Source organism: Ambystoma mexicanum, chromosome 7q (assembly GCF_040938575.1).
Source record: "Ambystoma mexicanum isolate Mex_15411 chromosome 7q, UKY_AmexF1_1, whole genome shotgun sequence".
NCBI lineage: Eukaryota > Metazoa > Chordata > Amphibia > Caudata > Ambystomatidae > Ambystoma > Ambystoma mexicanum.
In genome coordinates this window covers 788,907,080-788,920,952 of record NC_090941.1, presented here as the reverse complement: position 1 = coordinate 788,920,952, position 13,873 = coordinate 788,907,080, and the positions used below count along the sequence as shown (strand labels likewise).

At 42.9% G+C, this 13,873-nt stretch overlaps 1 protein-coding gene across 3 annotated transcripts in view; it reads left to right on the top strand.

Moving 5' to 3' along the window:
- The window catches only part of DYNC2H1 (dynein cytoplasmic 2 heavy chain 1), a 3,314,293-nt gene that overhangs the window by 1,168,456 nt on the left and 2,131,964 nt on the right, over nt 1–13,873 (top strand). The window lies entirely within an intron of this gene.

Below are 13,873 nucleotides of genomic sequence, written 5' to 3'. Positions count from 1 at the left end.
AAACAATGCCTTAAGAGCAGCGCTCAATATACCCTGCAGAGAGCACATTTCCAACACCAGGAGAGACAACCACTGGCTAAAAATTAGTGACAGAATACTCCTTAAAACAGTATCCTCACATTCAAAGGACTCAACAATGCTGCGCCCCCCTATAGCGCCACCAGATTTTTCAAAAGAATATCTACTCACTATACCAGAGCATCTAATGACCTATACCCAGAATTTCCTAGGTTCAAACTGTCCAAAGCCGGAGGAGCAAGCTTCCCGGTTAAAGCTGCGATTGTCTGGAATGCAGTACCTACTACCCTGAGAGAGGACCAGCCCTACTCTAGATTTAGATGAAACCTCAAGTACTGGCTATGTACTAAAGACATCTCATAACTTCCATCCACTACTGAACAACATCCTACCTCTGACTTCTTGTTCTCATGACCTTGTTATTTATGTACCTACATATATTTTACCCTGCTTTTGCTTCCTATATATATATCTGTAATGTATGCATTGTAATAATTACCTGTTGTAACTAAGCTATAAATATTCTTGTAATTGCTGCGCCGGGCTACCTGAGGGTTTGGTGCGCATTATCAAATAAATAAACATAAACATTTACTTTTAACTGCTACCTCCCCCTTTTGTGGGGGACCGAAGTTCGTTCTATTGGACGTTTTGCAAATGTATTTTTTACTTATTGCTGGTGATTCACTCTGGTGCATGCCGTACAGGACCGGCTTCAAGAAGACCCCTCTGTTGCAAAAGGCCATTCTTTGCGGTTGAACCTCATCGTTCATGTTTCCAGGGCCTCAGAAGCCTTCACCAGATTATTCACTGTTCCCAAAAAGTACAAAACAGTGCTGAGAACAGTGATGGACCTGCCTTCCCTAATGGTTTTCCTTCCTCTAGAAAAATTCCAGATATCCACCACAGCCACGATTTCCTCCCAGAAACTGGAGGACTGCTTGTGTGCAGTGGACCCTAAGAACACTTAATTTATTGTTCCTATTTGATCTCCCCGCAAGAAATTTCTTAGAATGTTCCTAGCAGTGGCTTCTTCCCAATGCACTGCCTTGCCCTTAATCGTCGATATGGCCCGAGTCTGTTCACCAAGCTCATGGAACCTGTAGATGTTCACCTTCAGTTGAGGAGCATTCACATCTATCAGTAGTTGTACAATTGGCTGCTCAGAGCTCCCTCAGCAGATGTGGTTTCCACATTGCTTCAGGACTTGTTACAACTTTTCTTTAAGCTGGGTCTCTTGATCAACCAGAAAAAGTCCCAGCTGTCACTTAGCCAATCAATCCAGTTTATCAGCTTTGTTTGGAATTCAAAGTTTCATGTATTCTGGCAGTACCTTTTGCAAGATTTAGGATGAGAAGGATTCAGCTGCACCTGGCATACTATTGGGACCAGTTTAAAGAGTCTGTGAAACCAGAAATCAATACCAAAGAGACTGAAGTACTTCTCTGGTGGCTCAAATGGTACAAACATGTGAGGAGCATATCGGTTAGGAAAGATTTTCTTTTTGCAGCTTCCCCTCCATAGACCTCAATTGGACACTGTGACGATCCTTCAGATGGCGTCACTTGGCCACGGGGAAGAACTTCCCTATCAGGCTAGGGTGGTGAGGCAGCTAACCAACAGTCCCCCTAGAGGCGGTCCTACTCCCCAATCTCACCTCAATCGAAGACACCAAGTCTGGATAACTCCACCGAAGTCCAAAACAGTGCGTTACTGTATTGTTTCCAAATATCAGCAGTAGCAACAACTGAGACGAAAGCGAACATCCAAACCTTTTTGGGAAGCATGAGGAGTGGCCCCAGAGCGGATGCCGATGAAATGGACATTACACTGGTGTGGATCCCAGAAGAAGAAGAAGAAGGCAAGAAGAGCTAAACTGTATTAAAATACTACAAAAGAAACTGACTTTGAAATTTGGGCTTGTGCTTAAACATTTGCCTCCCCCAATCGAAAACGCAGATGTCCTCGAGAAGATCAACTCCCAGACCCAGGGGTCTTCGAGAGCATCCTTGGTGAGAACAGTATCCTCCTGGTGTACAGCCTGAGAGTTTTATGACTGAATCACTAAATAAATACCTAAAGTACGCTGGGATTGTTTGGTACGCGTTTCCATTTAAAAAAATGTTGTAAACAAAAGTCACCCTAACAATAAAGCTTTTGTAAATATAAAGCATATATACAAATTTGGCCATCAAAGACTTAAGCTGTCAGGAGTTGTGCATCAGCTAGACTCTGAGAAACAAAATTGGCTTTACATTTAAAAAAATGACAACCAATACATTGAAAATAAACTGTAATAAAATGCCTCTTCGCTGGCAATCTGCTGCCCGAGGTCTGGTCGTAGTCGGATAAGTCTATGACCATTGTTGGCGAAAGCTCTTTATAAATCCCAAGCTCTTATAAATCCCGATAAAATACAAAAATACAAATCTAGAATTTGTTAAAAAATAAACCTTTATGTCCTGTCAGAAGGAATTGGCTGCATCGGAGCAAGTCCCTTAGAAGTCCCGCTTGGCCCGAGGTCCTGCTTTCCTGAAGACTTGCAGCGTTTTTGGATACTTATTTTGCTGTACTACATTGCCCAGAAGGCTTACTGCACGTAATGCGTGCCCCGCCTATAAAAGCAGACGCTTGCACGCATCACGCGTGCGCATTGTAGCAAGTCCTATAGAAGTCCTGCTTTGCCCGAGGTCCTGCTTTCCTGAAGACTTGCTGCGTTTTTGGATACTTATTTTGCTGTACTACATTGCCCAGAAGGTGAATCAAGCACCAGCTATATTAAGGACTTAAGGATTCTTAACTTTACTCACTAGTTTATTATATATTTATTTATTTTTGTTTCTATTTTAGGCTTACTGCATGTAATACGTGCCCCGCCTATAAAAGCAGAAGCGCGCGCAAGTCCAGTAGAAGTCCCGCTTGGCCGCTTAGACGCGGCGACTCGGTGGGGCCTGCCGCTTTGTTCTGGCAGCATCAGGTGGTGTACATCTGAATTGACTTGTTCATCACGTTCTTACCATACGTTGGTGCACTGTTATCTTGCACTGTTTCCTGTGGTGTGTTCTTCTTTGTTGAATTTGCGGACACCCGTATGTGAGTACAAGATTTATGCTCAAACGATTACTATTTAAGAACAAAGAGCTTTATTTTGCGGTTGAGTTTGTATTTGTGTAAGGGATCGAAGACTCAGTCCACAAGATTAAATGTCACGAGTTGTATACACCCTGAAATCCGGCATGCCTTTATCGTCGGACCACGTGTCAGGTGAAAACAACATGTGTGGGTCTCCCGTTACTGGCTCTCTGACAAAACTAAACGTTCCACACTAACCTAAAAAAAAAAGTATCATCCTTACCCCCGTGTCCCAAACACCACTACACAATCGAGATATTCGCAAATTTTATGAAAAAAAAATAATTAAATGCCAGCTACTGGACAACCTACTCTGCAAGCAGAACTTGCTGAACCTCCCATGTCCCACATAATTCCATCTGGGAGCTCAATTCCAAATAATCCCAACCCTAAAGTGGGACACCCCAGTGCCATTATCTCTGATCAAACTATTTTGAACATTCCACAGACTCCTCTGAAAATCATACAGCGTAAGAGAACATTCTCTATAGTTCAAGAGGAAACTTTGACGAATGCTGAAGTATTTGTTAGTTCGCAGGGTTTCGTGGAAGTCTCTGATGAAAGTGTGAGTGGCTCTCCTATGGGTGCCATATCACTGCATGCAAGTATTGGGGATCTTGAAAGTTCTAGGCTTTCTAATGTTACTGATTACCATCTACCTTGCTCAATGGACTCAACCAGACAGGTAGTGGATGAGTCTTACATACAGCCTACTCCTCGGCATTGTTTGTCAACTGGCCTGTCAGCTGGTAAACCTGATGATTCAGTTGGCAACCAAGCACTTATTGAAATCACCTTAGGGGCTGTTAACACAAATATTGCAAGCCTTTACAAACTCTTTGAAGCTGTGGACAGTAAGATTTTGCTTCAATCCGCAAAAGATCAAATTGGTGAATGGATGAAAGGTGTTTCGTGTGACCCTTCGAAAGCAGACATGTTTATGAATATGGTTCAAAGACTCACAGTCCTAGAGACTAACTATACATCCCTGAAATCACTACCTCTTGAGCCCTTGGCGTCAACTTTGCCCATGTTCCCCAGGATTATTCGTCCTGTGGAGTGTGTAGAAGAAACAGATGCCATGCTGAATGACTCATGGGTTAGTGTTGATTCTCCGGTGAGAATTGTGTCCAATGATGTTGTCCATTCTACCCAAGACAATCATTGGGAAGTTGCCTCCCAGCAGACTCATAAAAAATGCCGAAAAACAGTGGTAATGATAAAACCAAAAGCATCAACTCATAAATTGATGCCTGTGGTGAAGCTAAATAAAACTAGCAAAAAAGGTTCTCAAATCCAAGCGATCATTCTGGCTGAAATAAGAGAAGTAGGCATTGCCAGACAGGTGGCTGCGCAGTCGGAAGGAGGGAGTACTCCAAATGTGGCGGACAAAGTTATAGCTGTGGCCAAGAATCCAACGTTGGTGACACCTTTAAGTTGTCCTGTAGAAATACATGAACCTCCTGCTCTTGCTCCTTCATTGGGGTACGATCCCCTGAATGAGCTTGTAGCATTACTTGAAAACAAATCCTTTGACTCTTATCGATCAAAAAAATCTGCCCCTGCTGATGCTATTCCAATTATCCTGACGCAAGCAGATACATCTGGCATAGACAAACACTCTGCCTCTGTACCAGTTCGCGATTTGGGCTTCGAGGAGCGCATGGCCTCTCTTAAATCTGCGTTGGATAACTACCTCCTTCGAAGAATAAATGAGGCGTTGCCGGGGGCCATTCCGTTGAATGATAATTTGCGGTCTTTGCAGAAAAATGGCTAACAATTGCCGGATGCAAGTTATGCAAACAAGGAAGTCGTGACTGTATGTTCAAAAAATGCCTGGGACCTGAGAATAACGATTCCTCCCGTGGTCCAACCCATAAAGATGCTCCAATGATGAGAGCTGATGGTAATTCAAACCTTAAACTTAGATGTAACGATCAGAGAAATTCCAACAAAAACAGATTTGACTCCTTCCATACACTGATACTAAAGTGCTGTGATGGTCCATTCGAGAAATACGATATTTGCCGCTTGAGTGTCTTAAATATTTTTGGAGACATTCAGGCGCTAGAAGATCTCTCATCAAGTGATTTTGATCAAGTAGAATTTCTATGCGACAAAAATCTCTCCATAGTACGTCTGTGGATTAAATCAGGGTTGGTTCGGAACATGCTATGGAAGCCAAAATGGAGCTCTTTAACAAGGGCTTTTTACTGGCCTTGGATCCAGCTCGTTAAAATCACAACTTGGGGGACTAAAGCTTGACTAAATCTACACCATTGCCAGAGCCAGACTGCTCATGTCCGTTTTGTATTAAAGAGAACAGCTTGCACCAGGTTTTGTCTTCTAAAACCCAATTGTAACCACTAACTAGCAAGAAAAGATGGGACATTTTGCTGGCAAGTTGGAACACAAGGTTTTTTTTTGCATTTACAGTGGGCACTAAATGATCAGTTGAATTGTTTTGATATTGTGGCGTTGCAAGAAACCTGGATGTTACAAAACCCTGTATGGGATGATCATGATCTCATCTTGTTACCAGCGGTCACATCAGGTCAAGGTAGACCTACCTCAAGCTTGCTGGTTGCAGTAAAATCCAGCAGGGGATTTCAAATTTCTGCCTGGAGGTCACCAAATAATTTCATACAATTATTGAAGATTACTTATGCAACGCACACTTATGCCTTAATCAATCTGTATCATAACCCAGCTGGGATCACAGATGATGCCTTCTATCGTGCCCTGGCAACCCTCTTTGAAGAAATTGCAAAGCATGGGAACATATCTGGCATCTTGGTGGTGGGTGACTTAAATCTTACGTGCATCCAGACAGAAAATAAGAAGGCTAGTAGAGAAGGGCAGAGATGGGTTGGGTTTGCGAATTAACTAAATCTTCGAATGGCCAATGGGGCCATTCAGGGGGACATCCCACCAAATCACATGTGGGAGAGAGGTGAATCCAGATCTATGATTGATTACATCTTTTTAAGCAATAATATTTTTGTGACTGCTAGAAAATTTGTAATTGTCAAACAAACCAAAGATGATCACCATTTATTATCATTGTATTGGACTACCTCAGTTCAGAGAAGCGTCAAATTACAGAAGTGGTCCAAACAAAGGATAGTGGCCAAAAATGCAAAAAACCGGTTCAGATGGTCAGAAGGCAAGTTAACATCCCTGAGTGAATCCATCTTGAATAGTCAAAGGTTAAATGGGTTTGAGTCATATGTGGATGTACTAGATACATTTAGGAACATATTACAGTGTATTAGCAGACTGTCCAGCACTTCCAACACTCATACTCATGGCTTTGATATTGTTCTACAACAGAGGAAAACTGACCATAAAAGAAATCTGCGGAATTCACGCAAATTACCTCTGGCAGAACGAGGTAAGAAAATTAATGGTGCTAAATGCTCTTATTGTAACTGGGTTCGTTCTAGGAAAGTCCATCTATTCCAAATTGATGGTAAACTTTTCATGGCAGCTTGCCATAAGAAAAACTCAGCTCAAGTTTGGGAACTGCTAAACAAATGTAACTCCTCCTCTCAAGTTGATCATCAAATTAATGGGGTTACTTAAGCACAATGGCTCACGCATTTTACCAAACTTTACGCTGATGTGAATATGAGTGATTACAATTACACAAATAGATCTGACCTTTGTTGGCATTTAGCTTGCTCCGAAGACATTGTAAAAGAATTCATCAATAAATCCTCTTCATCATGAGCCACAGGGCCGGATGGGCTTACGAATTACATGTTTAAACAAAATCTGCAACACTGGGCGGCGATTCTTAATAACACATTCCAACACATTTTGTCATCCAGAAAGCTACCCAAGTCCTGGCGTTCCTCGCTGATTGTTCCCATATCCAAAAAAGGAGATTGCAAGGACCCTAAATGTTATTGCCAAATTGCTTCGCTGGATACACCTGGAAAAATATTTTCACGCTTGGTTCTAAGGGATTTCAATACATGGATCGCCAAGGTGCATCAGCGTGATCCAAAGCAAACAGGTTTTGCAGCTGGGTTGGGGACTGCCGTTAATTTGATAACCCTAAATGCCATCAAACTACATGCCCAAGCAATAAAGCAACCGATTTATTTCGCCTTCGTAGACCTGCATTCCGCTTTTGATTCAGTTTCTAGATCTAAACTTATGAACAAACTTATCAAAGCTGAATGTCCACCTACGTTGCGCAACATTATTTATGCCCTTCATTCAGACACTGCTGTACATATAAGACTGAACTTTGAGGGATTGCTATCAGCTGCAGTAACAACTAAACAAGGACTGAAGCAGGGATGTATTCTTGCTTCAGCTCTGTTTAACTTTTTCATCAATGATGTCAAATGGATTTTTGACAAGGTAATGGCTGATGCCCAAAAATGAATGGTGTTGAAGTTAAAGCTCTGTGGTACGCTGACAATCTTGTACTAAATTCTAAAACACCTATTGGTTTACAACATTTGCTAACTGCCCTCTGTAATTACTTCTGCATTAATGAGTTGTTTGTTCTTTTTGTGCAAACTATCTACAAGACTCTTTGGGCATAACCCCACTGCGTGAACCTGGACCCCCTCTGCTTGCTCTCTCCAAGAGTGGGCCTTGCAATTGACTTCCTTGTTCTCCAGTAGAACTCTGCCTATCCTGCCTTACTGTGGTTCTTTTAAAAGTACTGAAATTTGTGTGCTTCCATAATTCTGCCTTTTTCCCTCCCTTTTTAAATAACTTATTAGAGTGCCATCTTATGTTAAGCGCTCACCTCTGTCTGAAATTAAGTGGTGTTTATCACTAAGACTTGACTAATAAGTAATTAGGGTTGTATATATATAATAGTGACTGTGTGCTGAATTTACTTTTCTCTTTATGCTAGTGTAATCTACAAGTGTGTCTTTAAATAAATAATTATATACTTTTACACCAAAGCTCTGGTCAGTGTTTGCTTGTGCTACTGTATATCTGTACCTATTGTGTATACTCTATATACTGCCTAACTCTTCTTGAGGGAAGTCTGACTGCTCAGCCACAGCTACCAAGTGAATCTGTGTGGTACAGACTGCTACCAAGTGGGTTTACTGCCAAACACCTGTAGTCTTAAATCTTTTGCAGTGGTCCATAAGGGAACTGCACAGGTTTCTGCCTAACACAGATACAGACCCCAATGCCAGGGATTGCCCGCAGGCAGGGCAGGTGGGGGGCAGGGTGAGCAGGTACCTGGGCCCTAAGGTGCACAATGCTGATACAGACCAGATCAACAGGGGGAGAGGAGGAGAGAAGGCAGAAGCAAAGAGGAAGGACTTGAGGTGCTTCTGGAACCGGAGGTGGTTCTCCTCAAGTTATAGATTGGCATGGAGGCTGTTCCAGAAGGAGGCCCCACCCGAAGACCGAGATCTACCCCCAGCTCGTTTTTTAGAAAAACGGCTGACCCTGAGGGAGTTAGAGGTGGAGGAGCAAAGCGCTCGAGAGGGAGGGTATTTACGCAGGGAGAGCTGAAGGTATTTTGGACCCAGGCCCCAGAACGCCTTGTGGACAATGCAGAGGGTCTTGAATTTAATCCTTGCAGCCACTGGGAGCCAAGAGATTTCAGGGCTGGAGAGATACGATCCCAGGGCTTAAGGCCAAGGACAAGTCTAGCAGTCCTGTTCTGGATAAGTTGCGGAAAGTAGAGGCAGGTAGATTTAGAAAGAGGCTGTTGCAATAGTCCAACATTGAGAGAACTAGGGCCCGAGAGACTGTGAGCTTCTGGGGGAAGGAGAGGAAAGGCAGAATACCTCTGAGGAGGTGCAGTAAGAAGTTTTACTTTTTTGAGACATCAGAAATGTGGGCAGAGAAGGACAGTGTTGAGTCAAAGATTACCCTGAGGTTCTTGGCCTCACAGGTGGGGGTATGATGAGGGCCAAGGGAAGCCTACCAGAGAGTGACAGGAAAGGAGGGTGAAGGTGTGCCGATGCAGAGGATCACAGTCTTGCTGGAATTCAGGCAGAGATCATTGGCGGCGCACCAATCCTGAATGGCAGATAAGCAGTCGGAGATGAGAGAAGAAGAGGTGGCAGAGGGAAACCTGAAAATGAGCTGTCGTCAGCATAGCACTGGAAATTTGAGCATAAAATCGCAGTGCAGTGGGTGAGAGTTGCTAGGTATTGGTTAAAGAACCAGGGTGAGAGGTTGGACTCCTGGGGAACACCGCAGGTAGAAAGAGAGATAGAGGAAAGGAAGGACACAAGTTGAACCTGGGAGGGTCGATCAGAGAGGAAAGAGGTCAGCCAGGCCAGAGCCTAATCGGTGATGCCCAGGTTGTCACGGAGATGGTTGAGCATGATGGTTTAGTTGACCGTGTCGAAGGCAGAAGAGAGATTGAGTAGGATGAGGACAGAGGGAATGTTAGAGTCAAGGTTGGAGACCAGATCTTCACAGATGTTCAGCAGAGCAGTTTCCGTGCTTCTGGCAGCTCTAAAGCCAGACTGATTGTAATGGAGACAGCCAACAGAATCATAGTGGAGGTTAAGCTGAGAGATGGCTAGCTTTTCCATGAGTTTGCCCAGGAAAGGACTAATGGAGATTTTGTGATAGTTAGCCGGGTAAGAAGGATCAGCTGTGGGTTTCTTGAGAAGAGGATGCACAAGAGAGTGCTTCAGAGGGGAAGGGAAGGCTCCTGAGGCAAAGGAGAGTTTGCAGAAATCGGCCAGGGCAGGACCAAGGGTGTCAATGTGGTATTTTATAGTTTTAGAAGAACAGGGAAATGCAAGTCGTTTTTTATATATGTGCAGTGATGACCTCTTTGTTCTGACAGTATTCGTTTTTTAATGGATTACCTCCTCCACAGATTCCTCCTCTCAATAATATCAAAGTGCAAGTCTTGTGGGCGCTGTTGCGCACACAGTCAGATGCAGCGCACTGTGTGAGCTCTGTGGGAAGCAGGGGCCTAAAATGCAAAATAAGACAGAATATAGCCCGGATCTTGAAGAAATTCATAGAAATGGCGTCGGAAGTGTCGAGCAACGCTTGTGTGAAAAAGCGAACGGCTCGATGTAGCGTGAGATACACCGTCTGAAAGACTGTGCCCAACGTGACACGTCATCTTTATCTGCTGCAACGAGAAGACTCCAGGCAGGTGGCACTGAGAGCCTCGGGGCCACGTCCCGTGCCAACGTCTCAACACTCATGGCTCGGCGTGGTGCGTAGCGGTGCATCATAAAGGTCGGCGAACCCATGACTGCGAATTAGCCGAACCTCGGCTGCCACCTTTGGAGAGGGGACCGGAGCACATAGTGAAAAGAAAGAGGATTCAAATTTAGAACCCTCCCGTCCCTTGCACACTTTCAAATGTTTGGACTAATCCAATACAGTTATTCAAACAGAGTTATGGACATTATATGCAAACTTTTTTCTGACAAATGTAGGCAAACACAAAATTGTGAGATAAAAAAATATGTTTATATCAGAGCGATGTTATTTTCAACAAGGATTATTACTCAGAAAAAAAGTTATTTACAGAAAGAACAAACAAGGTAGTATCAGTAGATGAAATTCAAATTGAAGATAAATGAAGTCCAAATTAATTAGCAACGCGTTTCGAGGAAGGTCTCCTCTTCTTCATAAGGCCAGATTTGGACTATTAATGTAAAGAGAAAACACAGGTTCAAGAAAAACGGTTTTATAGCCACAATTCAAAAACTAGTTATACCATATTCTCTGTTTTCAATCAGATCATCAGTATCATTTGTTGTACCTAAAGCGGTCCTTTATCCCTTGAAATTAGGGAATAGAAAGAATATAACCTGTTTCCATATGCGTTATCATACCATGTAACATTTTAAGGTAAATCCAGTTGTCTATGTTAAAAGCAATATGTAAGATCATTTGGTGATCCCCATCCTGTGGGCTTGACAACTTTAAATACTCAGTATTGAAGTTAGGTTACGGTGCTCCCCTGTTAGGAATTATCAAGTGAGTAAAACGAGTAGGCTGTATATATTACAGATAAAAGATATCAATCAGTACCTAGGCTATATCGATCTATTATGAGAGTCATGCGAATATACATAGTTACCTCTATGAATAAAGGTTCCAAAAAGCGTGGAACCGGATGGTGAAAGAAGAAATGGTCAGTGTGCCACAGTACATCAGTCTCTTCCTCAAAACAAGGCATATCCCAAAGAAGATTCTATATAGCTGGAGATAACAGAGCCTTATCAGTACTTCGCTATATGTAAAAAGGTAATGTAAATTAATAAAAAATAGAGTGACATACCTAACAAAAGTATGGAGAATAGTGAATAGTCGGCAAACATCCACACTGGGTGTAAAACTCAAGTCTCCTGCCGTCACTTCTAGAGTGCATCAGAACTTGGAGATGTTAACATGCGCATAAGAGAGCTGTAGGGAACTAATGGGGAAACAAAATTGGATACAAATAAAGGTAATGTACAGAGAAATCTGATATAAAATCATGAAGGCATTACAAAGTAAGACAATATGATTTAGTTAAAAAAATATATTATATCATTTAACCGTAGTGAAATTGCTCCCATGGCAAGACTGTAGAAGTCAATGAAGGGCAAAGTAAATAGTATTCGGCCGATCAACCAGGAAAGAAATGGCCGTGATGGTCTAAATTTCCAACTGCAAAGTAAATGAAAAGGAGAATGATGTCCAAGCTAGGGAACTTTGTACCTAGTCCCTAGAACGCGTAATGCAAATTAGTTCGCACTACCTGCCCCCTCGTAATTAGAGGGGGAAAAAAATAATGATAAATAGCTGTGTAGATTGATATTAATATCGATGCTGTAAATAGTCATAAAATGACTGATGAGCTTGAATCTGTGAGTAGAAAGATAACACAGAAAAATAACTTTTGTTGTCAAGTCAACAGGGTAAAAAATACCATGGCCATGAATTAGTCTACAAATAGCAGCGTATAACATCTCAGTGCACAATTGGTGGATAACAGTGGTTATAGTTATACAGGATGTAGGACAAATAACCATAGACCTTAACAAACCACATGGATAACATAATATAACAGTCCCAATCGGACATATGCATTTGTTGAATGGTAAACAAAAATCACGAAAGGTATATTAAGTACTTTCAATTGACAAGTTAACAGAAATGAAAGTTTAAAACAAAATAAATTACAAATAATTTTTTGGGTCCCATCTCAGGGTCCAAATTTAAGTTGTTCCTCAGATTACAGACCAACACAAGAATAACCTGTGTTTTCTCTTTACATTAATAGTCCAAATCTGGCCTTATGAAGAAGAGGAGACCTTCCTCGAAAAGTGTCGCTAATTGATTTGGACTTCATTTATCTTCAATTTGATTTTCATCTACTGATACTACCTTGTTTCTTCATTCTGTAAATAACTTTTTTTCTGACTAATAATCCTTGTTGAAAATAACATTGCTCTGATATAAAAATATTTTTTTATCTCACAATTTTGTGTTTTCCTACATGTTTGCCTACATTTGTCAGAAAAAAGTTTGCATATAATGTACATATAGTGTGAATAACTGTATTGGATTAGTCCAAACATTTGAAAGTGTGCAGGGGAAGGAAGGGTTCCCAGATTGAATCCTCTTTCTTTTCACTGTTTGTCGGGGTTTTGTGCCATGACCCCAGTTCCTCCCCCGCACCTAAAATGTATTTAAAACAATTTTAGAATTACTTTATAAGTTTTTATTAACCATAGGTGTGCATCTCTATCTAAACCTTCGACTGGAGCACATAGGTAAGCCTGTTACCTTGTGGAAGTGCTCGTCCCACGTGGGAGGAGGGACAGTAAAACGGACAATCCAAGGACGAACTCACCCCCCTGCCACCCAGCACCCGCTATAATACGTGCACTGAGCGCGGGAACCGGACAGAAAACACAGCAGTGCCAGGATCGCTAAGCATAATTATATAGAGACATACCAGTGCGCATGAGAATTTAAGGTGGAGGAAGGATCTCTGGAGCTTGGACACCAGTGGCACCATACAAGGCGTGTGGACACGTGGGATATCTGAGCCCCTAACATCTACCATGCTGAACCAAATGTGCAGGGCTAGAGCACGAACGTGACGCGCAGGGCCGGATGGGCCTACCCCTGGCTACCATCCACGTTTCGGGGCGAGCCACCCCGATCACCCAGACATCGCAGAGCACCCTGAGCAACTAAATATAATAGAACACTGGCGATATGGTGGATAATAGTGTACATCCACTGTAACCTAACTGCGTCTTGCCTGCTCTGATCAGGAGGTGACTAAGCGTTTTGGGAGAATGCATATGAATCAGCCCATCTCCTGCCAGCGCTGCTGACCCAGAGACCAGGGACGCAGGACCGCCAGGCGGACACAAGCAGACCCTCATAACAGACACCTGGAAGCTCACGCCAGGGCCTTACCCACACAGCCACGGACAACGGTGATTGGAAACCGGCCCACACAGCCCCCGGTACCCAACAGGAAACAGATGAATAGGTAACATAGGGGGTGAGAATAACCACAAGGCTGGTATAGACGGTAACAGGCTACCAATCAACAGTGGAAGACACAGCCCTGGTGGGCGGCCCGATATCATAGAGCCATTGGCAGATCTAGTTACATTATTCGGACAGGTCACAATCAACTCATGAACAGAGACAGGCGCACTCTGTCCAACAGCAACGGAATTAAACGCGAACAGCCAGGCTTATCTGTCTGAAGGCAGTGCTCACGAACAACAGCAGC